Source organism: Passer montanus, unplaced genomic scaffold, assembly GCF_014805655.1.
Source record: "Passer montanus isolate IOZ18808 unplaced genomic scaffold, ASM1480565v1 scaffold61, whole genome shotgun sequence".
Taxonomy (NCBI): Eukaryota; Metazoa; Chordata; class Aves; order Passeriformes; family Passeridae; genus Passer; species Passer montanus.
The window spans coordinates 4,083,147-4,104,403 of record NW_024371149.1 but is presented as its reverse complement, the minus strand read 5'-3'; the positions used below and the strand labels follow the sequence as shown (position 1 = coordinate 4,104,403).

Sequence of the window (21,257 nt, the reverse complement as noted above, 5' to 3'; positions counted from 1 at the left end):
TCTGACACATTGTATAATGTTATGACAATACTTTATAAAACAGCAGAGCAAAATCTAACAAGGTTAACATCAGAAGAAAAATAATAAAAATATTATTTGTGTAGGTGAATGTAGCAAATGAATGCTTAGCTGTTGTGGAGTATCTGACAGCATTTCATTAAAGTGCAAAAACTAATGTTTTTGAAAGGGACAAAACTACCATCACAGACATGCCTGCTTTATCCCCCCCAGAAGGAAAAGGGTAAAACACTGATTTATCATGACTTAACAAGCTACTGACCACCAGCTGAACTCCATTAACCGACTAATGTATTTCTAGTCCAATTACCCGAGAAGCAAAACAACTTAGTATAAACCACCAGTGAATTAACTATATATATTCTCAGTGGAATCTCAGACAATGTAACAAAAGAAAATTTACATCGAAACTCATCAGTCACTAATTTACATCTTATTTCATTTTTCCTGAAGAGATAAAGTAGTTTACAAGTACAAATATTCAGGTTTCAACTGGTGGGATTTCAGAGAAGGATTTTGTTTGTTTGTTTATTTGCTTTTTTACTATAGGCACACTAAAGAATTAATGTTTGGAAGGCAGAAAAAATGTTACAAATTATATTACTCTTGAACACTAATATTAATCACTAATCACAACTAAATCACTAATGGGATAGCATTTTACTGGCCAATTTGAAGTGGGCTGGCATTCAGTATATTTTGGAACAGATATTAAATACTAACTGTTTCATTTTTCTTTTACATGAAGTAGATTGATTACTAGTTTCCATAACAATCATTTCAGCTTAGAGCTCAATAACTTAATGTGTTTAGGAAAATTTTCATCATAAGAGGCACATTACCTTGCAGACTTTGTACTGCTGCCTCATATATGTGACAGCTATTGATAGAAAAACATCACACTGATACATGATCCTAATATTACCCTTAAACTTGGAAAGAAGTAAGAACTCTCTCCTATTTAGTTCACTGTCTGCTACATGATAGCATGTGAATACAACACATCTGCTATATTCACATTCACACTGGAGAAATATTTAGTTTAATAATTCTTTTAACATAATTTGAACAGTTAGTACAGTCTGTATTTACAGTGCTTGTTTAAGCTTAGTTTTAGCTGCAAGCTCAGTTGCATCCTGTCTACATGGTCAGGATCCATAACAAGAAATAATTACTGCTGATTACTGTCCAGAGAAAGCCTGTTCTGTAAAGGTGATCTTTGTAATTAAATCTAATTTTTGTCTCTTGTGCATAGGTATGTACACAAGTTACACTAGCAAAATGATTTGCTAACTCAAAAGAATTAATTGTAATGTTTCATTATGCTACTTCACACATCCTCCAAGAATTTCCACCCCAGTAGAACGTAACAGATTTCAGAACTATTTCTGTAAGAAGACAGACAGTTCAAGATCTGGTTCCTCCTCTCACTGAACTGGGAATGTGACAGCACCGGAACAGCCAGAACACCCAAATTTTATTCCGAGTTTTACACTAACATCTCCTGACAAGCCAAGTCTCTGTGCCCATCAATTCTGGCTACTTATGATATGATGCCAAAGTTAATTTTGTTGAAATATCTGCATTGAAAGACTTAAAGCAGAATTCCAGTAAAAAAGAAAAGCTAAACCACATGTCTAGAACTGAGTTCACCAGGATTAATCTGAATTTTCAAACAGTAAAAAGAATTCTGCCTGCTTATGTAGCAAAGACAAGAAATACATCTTTAACCCCTTGCTTGTCAGAGGAAGCCTTGTTTGTGGATGTCCCTCACAAGCAGCAAAGGAGTGGTGCCATATAAAGCAGTTGACCCTGACTACAACACATGCATTACCATGCCTGGGTAACAGCTACATGCAATTTGACAGGGAAGGCTGGAATGGATACTGATGTAATAAGTACTGAGTAGAAACTAATGCAGTAGTGGCCCAGTTCTCATTCCTCTAAAATTTTAACTGTCATCATCTTTTCCACAGTGCCAGCCCACCAACAGCTACTATTTGAATGAATAAGCTAAATATAAAGACATTATTGAAGCAAAATAAATTGTGCATACCTCTTTCTTAAGTATTTACCAGTCCACCAACCTCCTCTCATTTGTATTTGCTTCCCCTTTGATAGATGAACAGCTTTGCAACTTAAAAACTGGCTGTAAAACCTGCAATGAGCAAACTCAGTATTAAGGCTCACAAATGTCTGAAATCAAAACACCTGACTCAAGTTCTTCTGAATTTTCCATTGTATTTTAATTCTCCTTACTGCAAAGAATACAGAAGAGCTGAGTAAGCAAGTGATGTCACTAGACTTTACAAGAGGTAGAAATTGCATGAAGTGTAAAGATGCAATGCACATCAATTTATTTCCCAATTACTTATATAATAGATATTGTAGCTTTTTGTTATTACATCTTGCAAATTACACCATTTTAAACATGCATTCTAATACTTTGCTTAGAAATTCTACTTGATTATCTACTAGGCAGAGTTATATTTCTAATTATAACATAACTTAACTTGCAATGAAGTGACACATAAAATTTATGTCATTCATAACACAAAGCTTTCAGTATTGGTGTCCTGGGTGTATCCTGAAATCCAAAGGTACCAGTAAACATATCTTCCTGTTATGCCACTCAATAGGAATAAAAAGCTCACAAGGCTGAAATTTAAAGAACCTAAGAAATCAGGACTGATTCCAGCTGTAAACACGTCTGCAATTCCAGTCAGGGGTTGCTGCCTAAGGCAGCAACAGCCACTGAAATCACAGAAATTTCCTCCTCGTAGAAACTTCTGTCTGCAAGAAAGAGGCTACTCTAGTTGTGGAAGCAGAACTGACATCATTAAAAAAGAGACAAATCCTGCTCTACATTATCTTAGTCTAAATTCCAAATAATTTTGGCACCACCAGTATGCATTTAAAAAATCTTAGTGCAACAGAGGAAAAATTTCCCTAACAACTCTTTTCTCTTTTAAAGAATCTCCAAAGCAATTCTGCCATGAAAATATACAAAGTATACTCCAGCACAGATTTCTTTATAAAAATGTCAAATGGATTTTTGGCAGTGATAATTTTCCTACTTCAACTTTCAATTTTCAAAATCATGATTTCAAAGACCTCAATATGCAAATGGGATAAGCTGTGACATTAAGTCCAGGCAAACTTAGAGGAAGGCACTAGATGTGGACTGCATTTCCCAAAGAACATGCAGATGATGTGCAAACACACACATGCTTCAACCTCTGTCCCCACATTCAGAAATCAAGACATTTAAGTGAATGCCTTTTGCCTTTGAGGCAGAAGAACATTATTTTCCCCACTCTAAAGTCAGCTGGATAATTATACCCTGCAAGTAGTGCTAAACACTTAAAGGAATTACTAAGTAATTAGACTTTGCAGGTGTGCCATTTATTTTGTAAAGCCCAAACAGGAGAAAAAAGTTGACACAAACACTTGTTTGACCATTAGCTTTCCTGGGAATTTCTGACTAACACCGATAGTTACAAGCGTCCATGTTTCAAAAGGCAGAATTCCAGTGATTGGCTTTGTCTAGACTTATCTATGTAGTGTTACATCAATATTACTATGTTTCTCTCAGGTCAATAATAAAATCCTTTGTGAAACTGACTGAAAAACCACAATGACCTACATACCAGCTACTGTTGCAAACACACTTTTTGTTCAAGGAGTACATGGTGCTACTTTTTCTATTTCTTCTGAGGAGGTAAACTGCTTCGGAGAGGAAAAGTTAAGGACAGCATTATTAAGGACAGCACTGGTAACTAAGAGTCTTCATTCTGTCCTGAGTTAGGGCACCCAGGAAAAATAACATAAAAATGCTGGCCTTCATTAAAGGAGACTGAGGGTTTATCAAAATCTAGAATTTTTCCACAACCTCTTTAGAGCAGCCCAGAGTTGGCCTTCACTAGTTCTTAACGGATTCAAAATCATGATCACTGTTTCTCATTTATATGGGAATATTATCAGTCGATGGAAAATTCCTTTGGTAAGCAGCCAAGGCAACTTCTCCCCACCCTGACAAAGAAAAAATAAACATATTTTAAAACCCACACAAACCAAACCAGTTGATATTAATAAAAAGGGGGAGAATTGAAGGTTCTTTATTTCATTTGACACCCTTTTCCTTTATATTCAGTAGCTGTCTGGATTTTTATTTTTTTAAGAAAAAACAATGTTGGCAGAATTAAAACTGCATGACTACACACCTAAATAATAGAGTGGGCAGAGGAAGAAAAATTCAAACACTAATTTATGTGCTAAAATGCTATTCATTGCCTATAGTCATCATGTGGGAGGACAGATACCGGATCATTATTGGGGAAAGTAAGGGGCAAGATATTTTTTAACTGTTTTTCAGTTTGTACCACCTGTGTGCAGTCCAAAACAAGCAACTGGATCTCACTTTGGCATTCACAGCAGAAAGCACTGCCATCACCTCTTTCTATCAAAGTGATTTGGCAAAGCAGACCAGCAATGCAGAACATCCCCACACAGCACCAGCAGCTCTGCTGGGGCAGGCAGGCCCTCCACCTGGAGATCTCCTCAAAAATACGCACATGAAAATCAACTGTTTGATCTTCATCCTACACCAAAAGATAACATTAGAATCAAAGCTGAGTATTTAAAACAAAAGTGACCTGATTTAAGTCTAGGACCAGTTTTATAAAAAAAAAATACTATTAGATAGAGAAACAAGACTTCTTTCTCCCTGTTGTAACCTAAATCAGCTATTAACTTCTTCATAAAATGCCATTAGTTATACTTATAGGCATAAATTATTAATGTTTCTATATTTTTTCCTATCTCATGACAACTTCGACTCTGAAGTCAAAAGCATTGTTTACGGTCTCAAAAAAATCTCCCATAGAGATTATTTTTTAAATCTAAATGCATGTGTTTTGTCTTATCAAAGAATCAAAAGTAACTGACAATGCTATTCTTGAAAAACATTTATGCAGTTCAGTCTGCTCAACAGCTGACAGCAATTTAACAAAATTTCTTTTTGGCCTCCTTCTTTGTTTATATCAGTAAGAAAAGGAAAAAAAAATAAAAAAGGAAACCAAACACATTTAGTTGCAGCAACTATCTCAGCAACAGGCACATTATACAATGCCTTGGTGACTTCCTGCTTAGGAACCCTACCAAACTCTTCAGGCACATCTGAAATTTTGTCTGTTTTATTAGAAGAAAAAATGTGCTGGCTCCCTTGCTCTAATTCTTCTTGCCTGCATAACATCCAAGTTATGCTATGTCTTACTCATAATTAGAACTTGTTCTGAATATTATACAATGTGTGAGAAAAATCTGTTTCTTGTACAAAAATTAATGTTTGTTTAGTCAAGGTCCTGAATAATTTATCAAAATTTAGAACAAAGAATTTCATTGTTTGGTTAAGTCCTCTTAGGAAAATGGCTTAACCTAGACTAAATCTTCACAGAAATATTCTTTAAGGCAGGAGTTAATCTGTCCTCACTGATTACCAAGACAGTTGGACAGCAATTTGCTGCACTCCCTTTCCCCCTGAGCTGGTGCCTCAAATTCTCCAGTCTCATGTGATGCCATTCTTACCAAAGGAATTCATTGAACACTCCAAATGAACAGCTCATGCATTAAGAAGAAAGAATGCTGAAAATGAGTGTGAGCAACAAGTACATCAGAGCCACAGAATAATTGAGGCTAGAAAGGATCCCAGAGGAGGTTTATCACCGAACCTCACACCAAAACCACGACTAAGAGGTCAGATCAGGTTGCTCTGGGGCTTTATCCAGTTGGGACTTAAAATCCTCTAGGGACGTAGACTGGATTGCCTCTCATTCAAATGCATGGCTGTCAATGGAGTGGGGGAAAATATCCTCTTTACCAACAGTCAGAACCTTTCCTGTTTTAATTTATGTCCATAAATTGATAACACACTTCACATGCTTCCTGACGAAAGTTCCCAAGTCATATTTATGAGTGATTATCACAAACCAAATGAAAACATTGTTTTGATTGGACAAGTGAAGACATTTTTATATCCCATTTAAAGCAGAGACATATTGGCAATCCCATACCAGCTCAACAGGCTGGCATTACACAGAACGACTGAAAATTTAGTATGCAGAAAATAAGAAAAAAACACTCACAATTCTCAGAATTCACCTCAAGAACAGTATTTCAATTGTTTTCTTGAAGTAACAATCAAAATTTGAGTGCTATTAATACTCAAGACCATTTCCAAGTACAGATGAATATCATAAACATAAACATTCAAAGATGGATATCATAATTTATTTACAACTTGGGATAAGGATGGCATTTTGTATATATGTCATTACTCAAATTAACTCCTGATAAGCTGGGATAGGAAGGAAGAAAGCCAAGGAACAACCTGGAATATTGTTGCACATTTTTTACTGATACCATTAACCTGAAGTGGGACAGTAGAGATACCGGGGAAGAGCTACACCTAAGACAACCATTTTCAGACCTACCAGAGACAGCTATGTTTTAGTATTGTTCTACTTCAAATAAGTTAATATTTTATGTTTTCTGTAAAGAAAACCCAAATTTAATAATCCAAATATTTTTAAACAGTTTAAGATTGATTAGAAGTCTAATTTTAGGCTTTGGATTCTTGTTCAAACAACTTTAAATATTTTTTTATTTATTATGCATACATGAGATAAAATATATCAAAGGTTAAAGTTTATTGACAAATGGCATATCAATTCTAACTCCTGTACAAGCAGTACACACATTCCTTATCAGAAGAAAAAGAACAAAACAAGTTTGTAATCAATACCTGAAGTATTGTATTTCAGATTTTGGTAGGGTTTGGAAGAGAAAACATGGAAAATGTTTCAGTTGAGCATGACACTGCAATAGTCATACATTTTCCATGTTTCCTCTCCCAAACCCTACCAAAATCTCAACTGTTCCTTTGCAGAATAATCCTGAAAAATAAGATTTTCCCAGTACTGTCGCTTTTGTCTAGAAATGTTTCTGCAGCTATGCAATCAGAAAAAGCAACTTCAAATTGAAAATGTCCCTCTTTATCCCTGAGCCTGAAAAATTCTCTGTTCTCGTGAAGATAACAAGATTCTACCATCTTCTGCCTGTGGTTGCTGCTGGCTCCTACCAGGCAAGAATTGAATACAGTGGAATTGCCCAGGTACCTTTCCAGGCTCCAGCTGCAATATCAGACAAACAGGCTGAGGAGAATCCATCATCACATGCAGAAATTAACAGAGGAAAACATAATGGGTAAGTGGTAAATATCTTCATTTATGTGATAATTATACAGCTGACTATCACTGCTACAATTATTAACAACAATATGCGGACTAATTGAAGAAATACATCACTAAATTAATTGAACTACCTTTCTATCTCTCCCAAAAATGAAGAGCCCTTAAAGAAAACACATTTGCACAACAGAAGATATTTCTTAAAAGACGGCTATTTCCATAATAAACTTACAGTCTTAAACCAAGCTAGTTTTTGCTGACAGGAGAGATTCTCTCCTTCTCCATCCTCTCCTGAAGCAATGCATTTTAAGAGAAGTATCTAAAGTGAAGTTTTAAAAAGCTTCCTTGAAAAATCCGTGGAAGTTGGCCGTCTTCAAGAATTTAAACAAATTAGGAATATCATGACAACACCACTTAAATGAAAACAGCAACATTGCCAAACTCACACCACAGCATTTTTTCCTGATTTGCTTTGAGAAAAATAAATAAATCTCTATTTAAAATCTATCAAGCATCCATAATCAAAGAACCCTAAAGTCTTTGCTGGCAACACCTTTTTTTAACATACTTCAAAAGTATTTACATAAAGTCCCCAGATATCATCAGTTACAAGTACTGCACAGATTGTTGTGGTGTCCTTAACAGACATCAGCGAGAGTGCTGCAGTGTACTATCCCAATGTTTATGAAGTTTTGCTGTCTGTTCATTAGCACACTTCAGATGCAGCACAACCAAAAAGTTTTAATGAACAGGAAGAGTAAAAAAAAAATCTAATCTTTTTTCTCTTTTGTTTTCCCTCCCCTTCCCCTACACCATGACCTATTTTCTTGAATAACATGCAGATCTACTGAGGACATTAACCTGTTTCCATGTCACAGCAACAGCCCATGTATGAACATGCTGAGATGCATTAGCTGTTGTTTATTGATCCATTTATAAGTTCATTGTACTGGGAATACAAACTGTGGGATTATAAAGTCTCTGCTATCCTCTGCTTTGTGACACACTTTACTGATTAACTATTCCCCAGAACACATTTATTTCCATGTTTTGTGGAAATACTTACAGAAGATTCCTCCTCTTCAAACAGTCTCCCACATCTGAGTCACTCTTACATATTTTTAGTCCATTCATTATTTTCAAAACTCAAAATGTAATAAACCACATATCATTTTTTAAAAACTAAACCATGTGAACTACATCCACCAAACAATATCTACTACAAATACTGATTTACATTTACCAAGTATGAGAAATAAACAAGCAGATAGGATAAAAAACAAACTTGATTCCCTGTAGGCTTCTCATATGTGAACTCTTCCCACTACACACACGACATGCTGCATGTACCTCTGCATAACTGTTGGTGAGCCAAAATGTCCCATCAAAAAAGCATAATAGTCAAGACACTAATGTGTGACCATTGGTTATGACAGTTCATCCTACCTGCTTCTACCTTTGAACCAGTAGTTAGTTACTGCTTATTTGTAAAGCACATATTCAAACCTGCTCTTTTGTGCCAGTTTATGGCACTACATTGTTTATACCATCTAGCAAGCTTGACTACATTCTAAAAACAGGTATCTACAATAAATCCACATTCACTGCTTCAATTTAAATAGGATGGGAAAACAGCTGAAGTTTAACTGCCTGAATTTTCAGAGTTGTAAAAGACAAAAGAGAAAAGCAGTTCCAAAAGCCGGACTTCTAGCCTTCAAATTCAAGGACTGCATGCTTGATCAAATCCACACATCAAATCAATTATGGCAGAATGTAAAAAGCCATAGCCTTCAAATTCAAGGACTGCATGCTTGATCAAATCCACACATCAATTATGGCAGAATGTAAAAAGCTGGAGTTTATTGCAAAATAATTAAAAGATCACCAGGGTTCATGTTCTGTCACACTTTTACAGACAACCACAATTCAATGAAGTCTTATCTGCATTAAAAATAAAAAAAAACAAAACCAAAACCACAAAACAAAAACCACCCAAAGGAAAATAAAACAAAACCAAAAAAAGGCATAGTTTCAGGTTTGGAGAGATAGTTGAAAGAGGGAAGCATTCATAAATTGTATCTATGAGTTTCAAAACCCTAATTTCTACAGTTCTCAAAAACCCATAAGGATTCAGATATTTTGCTTTCAATAACAGAACTCTTGGAAGATGACGGCAGTGCCATCAAAGGTGTGGGGGAAAAATTACAAGAGACACAGCTCATGTCCTGTCTACTAGAAATTGCTATGCAAAAAGGAAAATACTGCCCCAAGAGGGATGATGATGCTCTATAGAGGGAGAAAACAAATTGAACCAAGGATACATCACACAGCATAATCATATACCTTGTTTCACTAGTAACTTGGCAGTAATTTTTTTTTTTGTTGCCCACATATGACCAAAACAAGTTTCCTACTAATACCTTTTGAATCAGTTGGCCAATTTTCAACATTTTGAAATAAAACCCCAAGAGATCTCAAAAATAACTTATGTTCCTATAAACTACATGAAAATTAATGGCTGGTAGTGGAAAAAGACCTAATTTTCTCTCACAGTGAGGGGAAAGTATGAAATTCACCTCTTTATATTTCATTTGGCAGCAGATCAATCTGTTCAGAAACAGCAGTGTCTGATATGAAGTTGATATGAAGTCAAATGAGATTAAGGATTGGAGGAGAAGGGATAAAGAGATAAAAAGACAATCCAAACAGATATAAAAGTTAATTTTATTATTTCTGTAGCTCACAGAAACTGTGACTTGTAGACAGTAACTCAATAGCCTTAGAAACTAAGAATCACTTGCCCAAGTATTTACATTTGTTGACCTCCTCCTGCTCACTAGGTTGCCTAGGAACATCTTACCTCAGAATGAATGGGAAAATAGTTTATGAGCCTGTCTGGGCATTTCAAATTATTTTTTAATCTATTTTATTAAATCCATTCAAATGGTTTTCCATTACGCTTTTTTACAGCATTCAAGATACTCAATGAAAAAAAAAGTAGAGGAGTAATAAAGATAATATACTCTGAAAAGGCTTTCATAGATAAATACCAACTTGGATACAACATGCAGAAGTGTTGGAGGGATGACTCAGCTCCTAATGATATTTTAAGTTCATTTTCTTAGCAGTAGCCTGATGTTGTCAATAACTCCCAGTAGGCTACTTAGAGCTGTAGATTCATTTTCCCATTAATGGCAGCAAAAGGTTCTTTGTTAATGGTTTTAGGATAATGCTGGGTTTTGCCATATGGCAGGATTTGTATGAGGGCTTCTCATGAAAAGCCAGAGAGTGTAAGAAATTGTTACTATATTTAACTGCAGTGTCCTCACATGCACAGCAGACAACTGGAATGGACACTGTTCTAATATTTACAAGTGCAAACAATGCTCAATATTTACTGCATGTTCTGTTTAAGAGGACTACAGGGACCTTAAACAAGAGAACATATGGATAGATCAGAGGATTCGTAATACAATACTGAGCTTTTCACCTCTAGGTCATTGGTTCAAATCTAAACTGGTTGGTAATGAAGGCAAGCTATTATCATCTGACAGCCCTGGCCTTTGCAAATTGATTTGTCAGGCTCAGTCCTGCTCTCATCAAGCTCAAAATTCACAACATCAATTTGCATCTCTGAAAACAACCCCAGCAACATAACAAAAAAATGAACAAAGAGAAGTAATCTCTTCCTCCTCAGATACTATCTCCAGACCAGAGTCTCTGGAGAGTGCCAGAGCAACACTGCAAATTATAGCACTAGTAGCACAATACATCATTCTGTGGAGAAAAGTTACTTCTGACTCTCAGATACCCAATTATGATTTCCTCCGTACAAGTACAAAGCTTTCAGAGGTTTCATTAATAAAGAAAAGACAAGAAAGAAGAGACCAATATGCAGGTCTTAAAGCTGAAATTTCACAGTCTTGCTTAAAGATCTCTTCAGATACCTTGTTCAAAGGTGTGTTTCTTAAGGTTGAAGGTTTTGAAGAAAATGGTCACAGTACTCTATAAAAAGAATATCAAATTTACCTTCCACATTGTTATGGTGTATTTGTAGTCAAAATGTTTAAACACCACTTGCAGCAGCAACATTGTATTCTGTTACTTGAAGACAGCTTTAATTCAGAAACGGATTTATTTACAAGTTATCATGAATAATACTAGAGAAGCCATATTTATACAGTATTTCTTCAAAATCATGATAGACAGAAAAAGTATGGATTATGCTATAACAGTACATCATTTTCCACATGCTTTCATAATTTGAACAAAAATGGTCTTAAGCTTGAAAACCACATCCAGCCCTTTTCTTTGCCTCTTACTAGTTTGGGAGCAATCACAAGAAACACTCAGCAGGTACCACAATCCTCCATTTTACTAAGCAATCACTGCTACAGGACTGAATAGACACACCAACTTTTAACGCAGCACCTTTAAGATCACCTTTACATCAGAAACTTAGGGCACTAGACAACAAAATCTACTGAAAGTTTTACACTCTATGAACATGAAATATTACTCCTAATATCTGAGATTGCAACAGAACACATACAACTCACAAATGTTGGAAAATATCAAAAAAGTAAGAGCCTCTTGCAGGTTCCTGGGTTTTTACTAAGGTGCTGATACACTGAAGTTTTTCCTTTCTTTTCCAATAACTCCAGATATAAAACAGTTGCTGTAACTTCAGGAAAGGCCCAACAGGTTAATTCCCAGCTGAATGACTGTATATAGGTTCTGCAAGCTGAGCAATCAAGCTGTGTACAGACTACTGCTATAAAACCAGAGTAGCACAGCCAAGCCATATCCAAACATTAGACCCACAGTGTCCCACGGGCAGTGGCTGGGGAGATGCACCCAAACCCAACCTCCCCCTGTCCCAGAACAAGAAACCCCATGCATGAAGTGACATAACAGAAAAAGAGAGAAACAAACTGCACACTAAACTTGTATGTCAAGGGACACAATAAGAGACCAACTACACTGTGACATTTGTCTTCTACACCAGGAGAAAGCTCCTCCCAGCAGTGTCACACACAGAGCAAAGGCCTAGGGGATGGGGCTGCCTACAGATGAAGGGAAGAAGGCAAAATCACCCTTGCACACCCTAAGGACTGGGGATTGCCTATTACTTGACTTGCAATTAACAGAACCAAGAGAGATCCAAGCAAGCCAATCAAAATTCTCTGACAGTCAGTAATAACATTTCATGCTTTTCCTCTCTGCCATCAAGCACTGCGTATCTTTTCTGGGGAATGACCTTCAGTGACAGAATATAAGATGTGCCTGCAGCCACTACAGACAGAAAATAGATAAATTTAAAAGCAAACAAGAAGTATTTCAGAGAACAAATTAAAATAAAGTGTTTGAATAAATGTGTGTGGAACATATGTCAGGAAACTAAAGGATGTATAAGGTATTCAGAAGGCTGCAAGAGGAAAAATGAAAATACTAATAAGCTCTACAGGTATCAACAGATATGTTAATTATAAGATAGTTTTGTTGGTTCTGAAGTTAGGTAAGCAGTTAAAAAAAAACAAGCAAAACAAAAACAAACAACAGCTGTGACTTTAACTTATTCTTTCATCCCCTTACCTCAGGTTTGTTTTTTTTTTTTAATTTTATATCATCTGTTGCAATTTGCACAGTTAGACCAAAAGTGATTCTGGACAGCCACAACTGTTCTTTACATAGGTATGTTTATAGAGTCCTGAAACTCAATGAGCCTCTCAAAGTAAGAAACTTTTCGAAGCTCCACAAACAGGGAAATAAACACACTTTCTCTTCTATGCACTGTCCATGAAAACTCGCCTAAGCACACTTAATCCCTAATAACATCCCCAAGACTAGACAGAGAAGGATTTAAATTCCCATTATCCTTTTTAACGAACTTGTGACTACAGTCTCAAAATAGACACTTAAACCAGAATTGAGAGAAGAACTGGCATATTTCTTACCTGCAATGCCTGAAAGAAATGAAATGTAAAAGAATGTTTTACAGCTGCCTCCAAAACTTCTAAATTCTCTGGGATAACTGTAAGTTTGTCTGCACTGGACAAATCAGGCACACCCTTACTCCTCACTGCACCCCAAGAACATTGGGGCAAAAGACTTCATAGGTGACATTACCAGGTGAGAAGGAAACAAATGAGAAAAAAAAAACAAAGCTCCTATTTAATTCAGCCTGAATGATATGCAGCATGCTTAATTAGATATAGTTTTTATTAGGTGATGGAATAGAACTGACAAATTATCCTATCAAATTAAACTGTTATTATTTCTATCACTTCCTAAATGACAACAGTTTTCAACAGGCTGACAAATATTTTTCAGCTCACAAGACATTTTTCTAATTATTTTTAAAAGCTGTCACATTCAAGACATGTGTTACCTCAGCAGCTGAGTTCTCAGCACAGCAGCACCTTCCTTCACTCTGGAAGCAAACACAAGACTATCTATGCTGCTGCTGTTTTCCAAAACTGCTACTCAGTGTCAAGCATCTCACAGCACAAAATCTTTCCGTTGTAGATTTTTTTCAAGTCTGAAAAGTAGCACAAGCTTAGAGAAATTTTTTTCAGTACACATGTTTTTCTTTCAAGCTGGATGAAAAATACACAGCTAATTTCCCTCCTTTTTCATACGCATTTTTTTCCATGATTAAAACCCTCAGAATTTGTTCTGAAATCTGAAAAGCTTTTTCTATTTTTTTAACACACAATCAGCCATTACAATACCCACAAGAAGTTCACGTAGCTGAAAGACCAGAAAGCCATTGTGCCTGCAACTTTTTGAAAGCAGAGGGTGTATATTGTTATGGTTTCTATTTATGGCTGTAATCCTCATGAATGTCCACTCGTAATCCTTCCACTCAAAGAAAGATTTCAAGAGAAATCCGACTCTGGCAAAGCAAAGAGCTTCTGCTTTCTTTTAAAAAAGGGGGTTGAAAAGCACATGGTTTTGCCTACCTGGGACCAACATAGTCAATTAAATACTGAGGACGTTCTTCCAACCAACAGCAGCTCCCAAGCAAGTTTAACTTTTGACGGCAGCGGATTATTAACCAAGACAATACAACATCCTGGGTTAGTAACCAAGATACTACAACACTCCTTATTCTTTCAAAGACCCCCGCTAACAAAATACCTTTCTAGCCTCTAGCATTCTCTTTTCCCCGTACCTGCTACTCCTTGTCTCTTCTGGGGGCGAGCAGAGCAGAGGGGCCGTGCCCTGGCAGTCCCGCCGGAGGCCGGGCCGGGCCTGGGGCCGGTCCCGCACGGACCCCGCCGCGGCCCGGCCGACGCGGGCGGGGGCTGCGCCACAGCGCAGAGCGGGGGTCTCTCTCCGCCGCCGAGGATCCGGCCACAGGGTCAAGCAGCCCGTGCGCAGCTGGGTCTGGCCGCGGCTTCCCCCGAGGGGCCCGGACGGGAGGAGACCAATGCCCGCGCCCCGGGAGCGGCTTCAGCCCCACCTGCACCCGCGCACGACTCCCGCCGGGCGCTCATCCCCCGCTGCCATAGCTACGGGCAGCCGCGCCGCCCGCCTCTCGCGAGAGCCGCCATCTTCCCGCGAGAGCCGCGGGCGGCGCCGGCGGCGGGCGCCTCCTGTGGCGAGAGGGCTGAGGGAGCGCGGGGCGGGCGCGGCTCTGCCCGCCGGGACACACCGGGAACACCGGGACTGCCGGCCGGGACACACCGGGAACACCGGGACTGCCGGCCGGGACACACCGGGACTGCCCGCCGGGACACACCGGGGCTGCCGGCCGGGACACAGCGGGACTGCCCGCAAAGCCTGGCCGCTGCCGGCTGCGCAACACGCCTGGAGGAAACAGACGCGCTCATGTCCAGCAACAGTTCGCTTGTCGTTCATGTGAGCTGAGTTAGCTGACAGGCTAGAGCCAAGACATGGGATGTTCAACACCATGCGTTCTTCAGGTTGTGAATTAGACCATCTCAGGATGAGGGGAAATTGAGTAAGATGTTTTAGAAATTTGTAGTGTGATTTTCTGAATACTAGACAACGTGTAAAATTACTATAAATCTCGCATTCCCTGAACTGTGTCAACTGTACATTGCAATCTCTGATTTTCCTGTCACCAGTGTAGATTTACAGTAATATTAACTCTGGTGTAATGGTGTTGATGTAATCTTGGTGACACCCAAGAAATGCTTTTCAAGCCCTTGGAAATAAATAGATACTTCCCTATGAATCATGCACATAGAGAGAATCTGAGGATAACTGTGGTGACCACAATTCCATGACCAGCTGGTACCTCAGTGATACCTGGGTAAACAACAATAGTAGTTACTCAGAAACATGAAGATGTCAGGGCTAATACATTTTCTTTTCTGCTCTTTTATTTCTAGTGTTCCCAGAATCTGAGAGATACAGCTTTTGTAACAATTCTTAGAGAAGTGCCACCACCTCTGTAAGTGTACAGGAAGTTCTTTCTATTTAATTGTTGAGGCCATTTTTGCATAAAAGCAGTGAGTTGATGCATAATGTTCTGTATCTAAAAGATGTATGCCAAAATTTCTGCTTCCGATAATTCAGGTATCCTGTTAGTGGTGTACCAGATGACAAAGTGTGCCTGGGGAACTGGGACTGTTGTTTGTTCTGCCTAGAGCAAACAAAGCATAGAGTCTGTGAACATGCATCTGCAATAGTGTTCATGCTGCTGTTAATATGGCATCGCTAGCACCACTAAAAATAAAAGAAGGTTTGTGCATTTGGAAGAACATTTGTTTACTTGTGTCTTCTCATCCCATTTCAGTCTCTTGCTCTGGGAATCTAACCAACCATAGTGGAAAAAAGAGCAAATGAGGAAGGCCTCAAGCCTCTCTTAGGGACCAAAGATAATTAACAGGAACATTTAGAGGGAGAGTAGATATAATGAAGCCCTGAATATGTGCTAGCTTCAGGCCCATGAAAGTATGGCTGTTTTTGTAATAGAATATAGAACTAATTGCATGTCTGAGGCAGGCACTGTGGGGTTTGACTGCAGCACTCCTCAGTGTAATTGAATTTGTGTAGCATCTGTGAGCAGGGGAGGTCCAGTGCCACAAGGCCCAGAGGGTGTCCTTAGGCAGCCCAGTGAAAGTTTCTTGGTTGTTTGTCCCTCCTTCCAGGGACCACTTTGTTTTCCCCACAGTGAACGATGTATGATGGGATTGTTGCTTAAAGCAGAAGTTCTCCCAGTAAGAACACAGAGTCCTTATTTACCCTTTTGTGTAGAGGGGTGTTTTGGAGCAGGAGTGCACCATTGCTTAGCTTTTTCAGCTTTTTCACTGCTCTTCATGTCCTCCTTGTATGCTTTTCTTCTCCCTAGCTGCAAATACAGGAACCTGGAGTAAAACAATGATGTCTGAGCCTGGGAAGAGGTGAGACCTTTGTCAGCCTTCTGTAGTACAATTACACTGTCTCTGTCTGAATTTCTAGAAATTATTTGCTCCCAGTAAGCCCTGTTACAAGAACCAGGAAGAATAACTATTTTGATTTGGCACCTGAAGAATTTATAACCATAAATTAATAGAGCTTGTATGTTTATTTGTTCACTTTGGATTTTTGAAAGGCAAATGTTTGTTTTCATTCTGGCTTGAGCTATACATAACTTCTTTGATCCTTTTTTTTGAAAAGCATAGTCTGCAAATTTATTTGTATCAATTCTCTCTGAAAGTATTTGTTAAATGAAAAACAGACTTTTAGAACTAAAACTGCACAAAACATTTTATGTTTCTTTTATTCTCAATCAAAAGATCAAAATAAACACACAAAAAAGAACCCTGCAGGTTTTCTTTAATATAGTTGGACAATATGCTTTAAAAATTTTTATATAAATAATGTTTCTAAAAATTATAATTAAAAATCAAAGTAAGAGTTTATATTTGAGAATTTGTTTATTAAGCTGACTGAAGTTTAGGTTGCATTTTAAAAGCACTGCTTCAGGGTTGTTTATGTAGTTCTCTTCCCTTTACTGCTTGTCTTAATTAACACAAAATATATCTGAGCAAGTACTTGTACTCCTTAAAGCTTCATGTAAGTTGTACTGCAAGCAGAAGATGATCATCAGAGAGATAACACTTACTGTGTGCTAAATACTTAGAGAGCAAGAACATAAAGGCACTGCTAATTAATTACATTAACTGAAGAGACTTTTACTAGTAGATATATGATTATAATTAGTATCATTAATAATGTTTCAAATTCCACATACTCTCAATTCACAAAACTTTGAGAGTTCCACCAAATGTGTGCAATCTTGCTTCTGTGTCTGCCTGCAAGTTCTTGATTATCTGTGGGCCTGCTCAGGCACATCTGCAAGACAGAATAGGCAACTTGTCTAAATTAGTTTATAACCTGCAATTGGGCCATAGATGAGATTGCATATAAATGTCTCAGTGTGCTGTGAGCCAGCAGGATGGCTTGAAAACTTCTCATACTGAATCGAGAGAGACTCTTCTATGTGCTGCTGGTGGGCAGCAGTGGCCCCTGTAAATGGCCAGAGCGGTGTTAACAGCATTGCTGTGCCAAGGGGCAGTCCTTTATGATCACATCTGTAGCACTCTTCTGTGGAAGAGAGCTCATACTTGCAGACCAGCTAGTTAGGGGGAAAAAAACCTCAGTGCAGTGTATGTTCAAGCCTTGTGCCACAAAACTGCTTCCCATGGAGGGATGGCCACGCGCAGACCTCTGCTCCATAACAGAAATGCCATGGGCAGTCTGGTGCCTGCCATCTTGTAATAAGAAAAATGAATACATTTTATATAGTCACAGTATGGTTAAAAAAAAAAAAAAAAGTCAAAAAGGCAAAGCACATATTCTCTTAACAGCCTGAAACTCTCCGAGATTTTATTTCAGAGAGAGTAAGTCTGATGCCAAAGCCATCTCTTCTAAATGACCTGTCAATGATCTGTCAAACTGTTCCCTTTGATTAGGGAATACATTGCAGTCAAATGAAAGGTTTTCTGCACAACACAGAGAATCAGGCTAACTGTGCTGCTGCTTGCCGAATATTTATGCTATCAGCTATAACTTCAGGCAAAGTTTTAAAACATCTGAGACCATATTTCTGGATAATAAGGCTGAGATTTTTTGTAATGCTTTTTTTAACATTAAAATGTGGGCACTGTTTTTTAATGCATTTTTAGCATGGCTTGGGTTCTTTATCATAGAATTTGTCTTCATGAGGAACATATCAAAGTTTAGAAATTGTAAAATAGTATTACTAGAAATAACAGTGTAAATAACTAAAAATGTGAGAGCTTCTTTTTTTTTTTTTTGAGTGAAAGATCTGAATGTCACTAAATTCTATGCAATCCATTTTTCAAGGGTGAGCCCCTCCTGGTTGAATGGATTTTTAGCTGTTGTTCCATGGAGTATAAGCTTGATATCCAGTATATCCTATATAAGGGACCTGTGGCCTTTTCAAGAGGATGAGCTCAATAATTTGTTCTTTTTTATCTCTATGATGATCCTGCTTAAAAGCAGATGACTGACTTTCCATTCTGTAGCTATTCTACTATGTGGGAGAAAATCCACTGTAATTAAAGCTAATAAAATCCTCTAATTCCCAATATAAACATTTCTCTGACATAGACAATTCTCCTGAGTCTACATCACAGCCCAAGGAAAACAAAGAACAGGAGCTGTTTCTTACTTCCTTTTAAATATCTGATTATTATGGACAAACTTCTGCCCTGATTAACAGTAGCTGAAAGCCTTACTCAAAGTAATTATTTTTGGGACAGAATTTGGATTACTGATTTTTTTCTCACTTGTAATGTTACTTTGCATAATGGCTAAACTAGCATGTAATTTAGGCTGTGTAAACAACAAGACAATAGTTGTCTGAATTGTTCTACAACATGTAGTGTTGTATTTTTCATTTTGTAGTAGAAACAAAAGCACATAAATCCTGCTTGACAGGATTTGAGATTGAAAGTGCACTGGCAAAATAAGAACTATGTGCCTTATTAAGCAAATGTACCAAAACTGAGGCAACAGCTTACAAGTATGGATTACAGGAGTATTATTAATACTTTTCAGTGATGCAGTACTAATTCCAAGGGCATTGCAACGTCTATCTCCATTTATGGTTTGGGTTAATGGGATGTGTTGACAAAACCCCTTGTCCAACAGTACATTGTGAACCAGACAGAGCTTTGGGTACATGCCCAGCCCTTTAGCACCTGCGGGATTGTGCTGCTTTCCTCGTACCTGGGAGCTTTGAGACTACACCACCCACCAGAGAGCACTGTGCTATTTCTGCATGTCTTCCTTACCTGTCTCTGTGTGTTTAAGGACCTATTTTATTCAATCTTTTTTTCCTGTGATACAGGATACAGAACTCAAGTGGTTGTTGTGATTCTGCTGGAATTCCCAAACATTTTGCTGTCGTTGTCCTGTGTGCACCCTGTGTGCAGCCCTTCCTTGACCTGACTAACCTCATCTGGGACCTTTATCCCACTTATGGCTCAGAAATCTCTTTTAAGCTCAGACCCAGTCCTGGGGTCCTTTGTGTGAGCGATGTTGTTGAGGTGCTGGCCTGGACTCTTGTCTCTTGGGTGGACCTGAGACCTGTGCTGTGATTGTCTGGGGCAGCCCCTTCTCGGAGCAGCCAGTCCTCTCTGCACCTTGACATTCCTTAACTGGAATACCTGCTGCTGGAAATACATCGTGACATCTGCCTACCCAGCTATCTCGTTTCTGATATTCCTGACATATTCATCCAAAAGCATAATGTATTTCACTTTTTAAAAAAAAACCCATGTAATTCTATATTGCAAAAGGATAAAGTCTGTGTCAGAAAAGGGGGGGCAATAAACGGCTTATTTATTGGGAGAATATTTTGTTTAACGTCACTTTGTTTTCTCTGAAATTTCCTCTGACTTTCTGAATTTCTAGCTTTGTCATTGTGGATTGGATTATTGTATTAAAGTACTTCTGAACTGAAAAAGAAATCCATCCTCCTTAATTACAATGCAATGAAAAAGCTAAATTGATTTAAAATATTGGAAAACAGCAACTTTATCTCCAAACAGAGCTTTTTCATTTTTGTTGAAATGTTCTCCAGATCAAAGTAGCACCTTAATATTTTTAAGTTGAGTCACAGAATTGAGTTATGGATACCTCTTAATAATAGGATATATAATAAATGTTCTTTAGCCATTGCTAAAGAACATTTAGCAATGCTTATTATTAGCATAATTTTACAGAGATCTCACAGTAGCCCTGTCAGTAGCTTTATAGAGGCGTGTAATAAAACCAACCACATAAGTATCCCAACAGAATAAAAATCAAATATGTGGCTGCAGGATTTTCTAGACAAGGAGGAAAAACTCCTAAATTAAAAGTACTTCAGTGGAAGCTGTCCCCATGAATAAGCTGTTCAGCCCTGCTTACAGGAGGAAATGTTGAGGCACCAGAACAGAATTCCAGACCTGTCTCCAAGCAGGAATTCTTTAGTGGTTTTCCACAGCACCTGCCTTTCTTCCTATTTGTGTGGCATTGCAGAAACTGCTGCAAGAAATGGAATAGACTTTCATGGTGTGTATTTGAATAAGTAATGCACTGTGGTAGATGTCAAATTAGCTCTGTTGTTATTAAAGAATTTGTTTTCTTGCTCTGTCAGTATGGGCAAGCTACCTTACTTGGGTGTGCCTCTGTTGCTTCCCAACCTGTTAACTTTATGTCCACTGTAAAAAAAAAAGAAGGAAAAAAATAACCAAAAACTGTTTAAGCTGTCACCTAGTTTATACTCTGGAGAACTGGGGAATCTTAGGTGACAGTGAAATACTTTAAGCTGTTTGTTTTGCTGACAGGCTGACTTTCTATTTAATTTCTGATGTTGTTCTAATTTCCTCTCAAAGTCATCATCCTTCCCCATCACTTTGGCAGTATTTTTCCAAGCCATCTGGATGTATATGGATCTTATGACCATCCCCATCAGTCCCTGATCTTTTGTCCCAGGATAATAGTCTCATTGTGAGATTGAAA

General features: G+C 38.0%; 1 protein-coding gene and 1 long non-coding RNA gene across 4 annotated transcripts in view; one reads left to right on the top strand and one right to left on the bottom strand.

Moving 5' to 3' along the window:
- Positions 1-14,787, bottom strand: part of USP54 (ubiquitin specific peptidase 54) — a 93,693-nt gene extending 78,906 nt beyond the window's left edge. The window contains exons 1-2 of one of the 2 annotated variants that reach the window (XM_039727332.1): positions 14,443-14,787; positions 2,075-2,176 (exon numbers count right to left, since the gene is read on the bottom strand). The gene's annotated coding sequence lies outside the window, so the exon portion shown is untranslated. The remainder of the gene's footprint in view (positions 1-2,074; positions 2,177-14,442) is intronic. The other variant, XM_039727331.1, reaches the window with a different exon arrangement.
- A 72-nt stretch (positions 14,788-14,859) lies between these two features.
- LOC120510937 lies at positions 14,860-21,205 on the top strand. Of its 2 annotated transcripts, none has more exons than XR_005629629.1 (4): positions 14,860-15,131; positions 15,629-15,690; positions 16,591-16,642; positions 19,600-21,205. It is a non-coding gene; the product is annotated as an uncharacterized LOC120510937 (long non-coding RNA). The 2 variants fall into 2 exon arrangements; XR_005629628.1 differs by having other exon boundaries at positions 14,860-15,234.
- Positions 21,206-21,257: the final 52 nt, after the last annotated feature.